At 49.2% G+C, this 6,000-nt stretch overlaps 1 non-coding gene across 1 annotated transcript in view; it reads right to left on the bottom strand.

Moving 5' to 3' along the window:
• Positions 1-1,193: 1,193 nt before the first annotated feature.
• LOC103533888 overlaps positions 1,194-6,000 on the bottom strand; it is a 63,586-nt gene continuing 58,779 nt past the window's right edge. Inside the window, exon 5 of the transcript XR_003988310.1 lies at positions 1,194-2,172. This is a non-coding gene — a transcript (uncharacterized LOC103533888). The remainder of the gene's footprint in view (positions 2,173-6,000) is intronic.

Here is a 6,000-nt window from a genome sequence, read left to right as displayed (position 1 = left end):
CTCGAGCAGAACAAAGTCACCACGAGATGTGGCTGGGGTTGAATCACAGATCCATCCTCAGCAGCCTGGGAATTCAAACAAAACTTTGACTCCCTCCAGAACCTTTCATCAGAACCCCAAACCTGGGGTCTCATCTCAGCAAACCAGGGGTTATTCTGCTGGCACCAAACATCCAGCACAGGAACCCTGAGCAAAATCCCCCTGAAGAGCACAGCCAGCTGCTGAGAAACAACCCAGGGGACTTCCCAGGGTCCTCCCATGAGCTGCAGGAACACCCAGGGTTGGAACACATCTCCAAAGCTGCCCCTTCTTTGTTTCCAGCTGGAGCAGCTTTGCTTAAAGCTCCGTTTCTAATCTGAGATCAAACAAATCAAAAACCTGTTGTGCCCTTTGGAAAACCACAAGAAAGTCAAAACAGCTTTCTCCTTCCCTCCCTCCCTCTCCTTTGAAGGTTGGAACATGAAGCATCTCTCCAAGGAAAAGCAAGCAAGCACAACCTGGACTGGAAAGGAAAAAAAAAAAAAAAGAAAAAAAAAAAGGCTTCAGGAGGAAGGATCTTTCTCCAGCAAAGCACTGCAGATGATGCTGTTCCTATCCATCAGTGAGAGGGATGCAGCTGGTGGGACACTCAGCAGTTCCCTGTAAATCCTGACTTCTGATCAGCTCTGGTCCTGGGGTCAGAGCTTCAGCTGCAGCCAAGACCTGCAGACTGCAGAGCAGGGCAATTTCACACCCCAGCCTGCAGATCACCAAGCACTTACCAAAAGGACCAAATCCCAACTGGCAGCTGGGGAAACTGAGGCCAGGATGGCTTCCTGGCACTCCAGAGGGAATGCAGCACCAGGCCAGTTTATTTCCCAGTGCCACCAGCCCAGCTGTGTGATGGAGAGCAGGGAGTGGGATGAGTGCCAAGAGCCTGCTGAGAGCTGTGAAAGGAGCTACCCCACCACTGCAGGTGAGGAGCAGCCCAGGGCTGACAAGTGTTACAGATCTGCCAGGAAATCTGTGTCATGATACACGTGAAGTCTGGCAGGAATTGCTTTTTTTTTTTCTTTTTTTTTTTTTTTTTTTTTTTTTTTTCTTTTCTGCTTTTCCTTCTCCAAAGCAGCTCTCAGGAAATGGAAGCGTTGGAGAAATCATTCAAGTGGAACATGAGACCGTAGGAAGCAATAAAAACCCAGGCAGGTAAGTGGTATAGAAACAGCTTGGCTTTTATTCAGTATTTATTGCTTGCTCTATCAATTCTGAAATCAAACCAGCACGTATAACAAAATAACCATTTTTTTTGGCCAGAAGCAAACTGTTGATACTGATTTTTCATTAGTTACTGAGTAGGTAAGCCTTCCCCTCGGGTTTAACAGTGTGTGAAATGTTAGAAAAGAAAGAGGCAGCCCTGGAAAGGTGGTGCCAGGACACCTCCTGCAGGGGGCATGGGGGGAGCATCCTCTCCCCCGGCTGTACCTGGGCTGGCACTGCTGCTGTTCACATCCCTCTGAGGAGATCAACACCAAGAACTCGCCCCCAGGGCCAAGGACTGACTCCCCCTCCAGATTTCTGGATGGTTGGTGGGGTTCCTGTGCCTCCCTCCCTGCAGGGCTCTTGCTTCCCATCCTGCCAGCAGCCCGGATGCAGCCATTCCCCACATCACCTACACCTTGAAAAAAGTAAGCATTTGGGTTTTGAGGGAAGGTATCAGAAAGCACAGGAGCACTGAGGCTGTACCCCCAAACCACACCTGTATTCGAGCATTTTGAGGTCCTTGGGATGAGTGACCACTGAAGAAAAGGGGTGGTGGGCTGGGCAGGCATCTCCCCAACTCCAGGAGCAGATCCCTGGAGCTGTGCAGCTCTGGCAGAGCCAGCTGCAGCCTCCCAAGCACCAAGGGAAGGTGGGAAGAGGGTCCTTTTCCCCTTCCAACCCTCCAAATCCCCCAGTGCTCTTCAGCTGTGCACTGAAGGCAGAAGGGCTGTCTGTCAGGCACAGCTTCATACTCAGACTGAGGAGTTCATCTGCAACACAAGAAGTCTCTGGAAAAGCTGGGCTCTTCTTCGGAGTGCTCCACACCCAGCTGGGGAGCAGGAGGTCCCAGGGCCCCAGCTCCAGGTTAGTGTGATGGCCAGACAGCAACCACAGCAATGGCAATCAGCAGCAGCACAATCACCACCAGCATCCCTGGAAAAGATGAAACCATGGTCAGGTTGCTGCCTTTACCATTCCCAACTGGACTTCTGCAATCCAGTTCTCCCTCTGAGTCCTGCTCCTCCTCCCAGCTGAGACTGATTTCCCCCTGCTCACCCTGTGCCAGCCCCACACCAGATCCCTGGTGCACACCCGTGGTGCACACCCGTGACCTGAGCACTGACCTGGACTCACAGCCCAGGTTGGCAGAGCACTGCTTTCTCTTATTGACCCTCAAAAATTCATTAACTTTCTTTTCCTTAACAGTGCCTGCAGGGTAGCTTCCCACTTTAACATCTGCCTTGCAGAGATTAAGGGCTAAGTTTAACTCTTGGCAAGGCCCCTGAAGCTTTTCTAGAATCCCCCTGCACCATCCCACTGGGGCAGAGGATTATTCCGAAGGAAATCCAAATTGCATCAGGAAATTGTTTTCGATACAAAACTGCTCCTGCTTGCAGACAAAACTATTTGCAGAGCAAAAAGCAGGGCTGGTGGGGCTGCACCTGACTTGGGAAGAGGAACCAGGAGCACAGAAAAGCTTGGGGTGCTCTGCCCAACCCTGCACCACGTGGCTCCCCGGGTACCATCCTGCCCCTGCTGCACACAGGGGACTGACCAACACACCCTGACATGAGTTTACAGCTCTTCTTTTAGGTCGGGCACACCTTGCTGCTTGGCAGGAGGATGGTGGTAAAGAAATGTAAGCTAGGAACTGTTTTGAAGGCCCATCCAGAAAAGCAGTGAAGAGTTTCCCTCTCTTGACAAAACAAGAGCAATAAGGTGATAAGGCTGTCAGGTGCCTATTAGAGAAAACTGATTTTCCTTGAGTTCCCCTTTCTTAGGGAGAGCCCTCCCCTTTCTTAGAGAAGAGGAAGAAATGTTTAGTGCAAACCAACTGGATCCCTGAGGTTCACCCATCACCTCCCAAAGCAGCCCCAGAACTCCTCAGGCAGCCCAGGAACCCATGCACACAGCCATCCCCCAGGGCTCAATGATTTGGTAATTAGGAGGCTGTTTTGTAATTAGGAGGCTGTTGGTTTTGCTCCCTGCTATCCCCCTGCCCAAGCTGCAGGAATATGTTACAGCTCCAAGAGTGGAAAAAATGTCCCTTCAGTTGGTCTGCTCACAGATGACTATTACTCAACCACTTACAGTATTTACAAGTCCAGCTCATGGCAATTAAAAAAGGATGTACTAAAATAAACTCCTCTTTCCAAGCTGGAAAAGGATATTAGACATTGCTTTTTGTAAATAGTGTCATGTTTTCTGTGCAGAAACTGTTTCTCTGCCAGGGGTCCAGGATGTTTTTCCAGGGAAATAAGAGTTGCCACCAATGGTATGGTTTGTTTTTTTTTGTTCTTTCACACTCAGCTGAAACCATTTGTTATCTGAAGTGAGCCTGAGCCCTGCTTTATTGCACTGCCTCAAGCTGCTCTGAGCTTTTCTTCTCCTTGCAGGCCCAGCTGACAGCAGGAGCTTCACCTAGGATGCCCAAGGACTGCATCAGGACCTGGCACTGGGTTTGGGCACTGTGGTGAGGTGAATGAATGGGGGTTAGGGTAGCTGAATGGTTTCTCCTTCCTGCATCCCTTGAGATGACTTCATTTAGAAGACAAGAAACTTTGGGTTATGCCTAGATGAGATGAGTTATGAATCATATTAAAGGGAATAAATTAGAAAAATGCATCTGCCTGTTCCTCCTGCTCTCTTCACACCCCCAAGTGAGGGCTTGGGTTTGGTTCTGATGGCAGAAGCCATCTGGCAAAACTCATGGTGCAACCAGGTCCACTTTGGGAATCCAGGTTTGTCCCCCCATGGCTCACCACACTTTGCATCCTCACAGGTGAAGTCCTGGGGGAAGCATCCCAGAGGATGCTCCCACAGCACCCAGCCCAGCTCCTGCTTCTCCTCCCAGGTCAGGGTCCATCAATGCCACTCCAAGTGAATTTTACCCAGCTGAATCTTGGACCCTACACAGACCACTTGTTCCAGGCACTGGAAGGGGTGAGAGGGGAATATTGCTCAGTTCTCACCTCTCACCCATCAGCACCCAGCAACACAAACTCCTGGGTTTCCCATCCATCTCATCTCTCACTTTTAACATCTTTACAGGGATTCTGTAGTGCACAGCACAGCCAGAAGGAAATAATTTGCTTACATTGGGCAGAAATAAGATCTGATCAAACTGCTGCATTCAGATGAATCTCTGTTATGTTGCACGCTGGAGGGAAAGAGTTTTAGAGGGTGTAAATCCTTAGCACAGTTTCAGTGCAACAAAGTTTATGGACTTGAGCAATTAAGAGACAACCGAGATCAGTTGCTCGGAAAATCCTCTCTAGGTGTGAATTAGTAAATGATACAAAGTGGAGTTAATGGGGCACAATTATTCTTTGACAACTCCCAAGAAAAACTTGCACATAAACCCAGAATGACTCCCCAGCAGGAAGAGGGGAAGGTGGAGGACTAATAAATAAAGCATTGCTAATGGGCAGCACCAGAAGGAGGGGGAAACCTGAGAGGACGTTCAGGGCAACAAGAACAGGACAGTGAAATGAAAGAAACTTCATTTTCTTCCTGGAAAGAGAATTCTTGGTATTAAAAACCTGGAGCCAACCTTCTGTTTCCAAAAGCAGTGGGTCAGGTCCTTACTCCTCATGTGAGAGGGAGGAGCAGTGATGGCACAGGGCAGTGCAGCATAAATAAGCAATCAAGAGAGTATCAAAGGCTTCTCTGATGCTCAGAAAGAATGGGACGACAGAAATTGGCAATAGCACACAAATTTCAAAGTACCTCTTGCATGATAGACACCAGATGTTACACACATTTCCCCCCCACACCCCCTTTATCCTACAGAACAGCAGATTAAAAGGATCTGAAGCTTTTTAACCTGGGTGTTTCACAGAGGACAACACAATTCCCCAACAAAACCCAGGGCTGGGGGCTGACACCAATTATGCATCCGAGATTCCCTGCCTGCTCTGACTTTGTTTTTTTTTTTTTTTTTGTTAAGTCCTGTGAATTATAAATACTCCCCCTCGACAAGAACTCCTCAAAGAGCAAGTCAGGAATCAAAGGCACCAACAAAGTACACAGGATCAGAAAGCCAAAGGAAACAGTGAGAGGAATACATATTTGAAATGCATTTCTCGGGGAAAGGTGGGAAGTGAGAGCTGAGGGCTCGGGGCAATCCCAGAGCAATTCCTTCAGGATGGAGAAAATGCAACACCCTGGAAGCTCCCTCTGCTAAAGGGTTTGGGTTGGAGCTGCTGCCCCAGCTCAGGGGAACAGTGTGGAAAGGCAGAAGAACCTTCCCAGCCCAGGATGAGGGTTGGGGCAGGTGGGACATGGGGTGTCCCCGTAGCTCTGGTGTTCCCATTGCTTTGCCAGGTTTGAATCTCAGCTCTGTCCATCACCCCAACCCCTGGGCAGCTGGGGGTTCAATGTTCCAAACCCAGAAAAGTCTTTAAAAAAAAAAAAAAGCCAAGTAAAAATTGAATTTTCAAGTATAAACTGGAAAGAAAAGATTACCAGATAGGTAATTCATAGAATCCTAGAATTGTCAGGGTTGGAAGGGACCTTTAAGCTCATCCCATGGGCAGGGACACCTCCAGCAGCTCAGGTTGCTCAGAGCCCCATCCAGCCTGGCCTTAAAAACTTCCAGGGATGGATGGGGCTGTTCTGCCTCAACCAACCAGGATGAATCCCAGGCAATGCTGCTGGGCAGGCTCCTCAGAGAGGAGCAGACACTCACCACCAGCCAGCAGCTGAGTCTCTGTTGCTGATGCTGTTGACTTTCCAGTGCCTTCTGCAGACTGCTCAGAT

The sequence above is a fragment of the Calypte anna genome, chromosome 18, assembly GCF_003957555.1.
Source record: "Calypte anna isolate BGI_N300 chromosome 18, bCalAnn1_v1.p, whole genome shotgun sequence".
NCBI lineage: Eukaryota > Metazoa > Chordata > Aves > Apodiformes > Trochilidae > Calypte > Calypte anna.
Note: the sequence above shows the minus strand (reverse complement) of the source record. Positions and strands in the feature narration are given on the sequence as shown.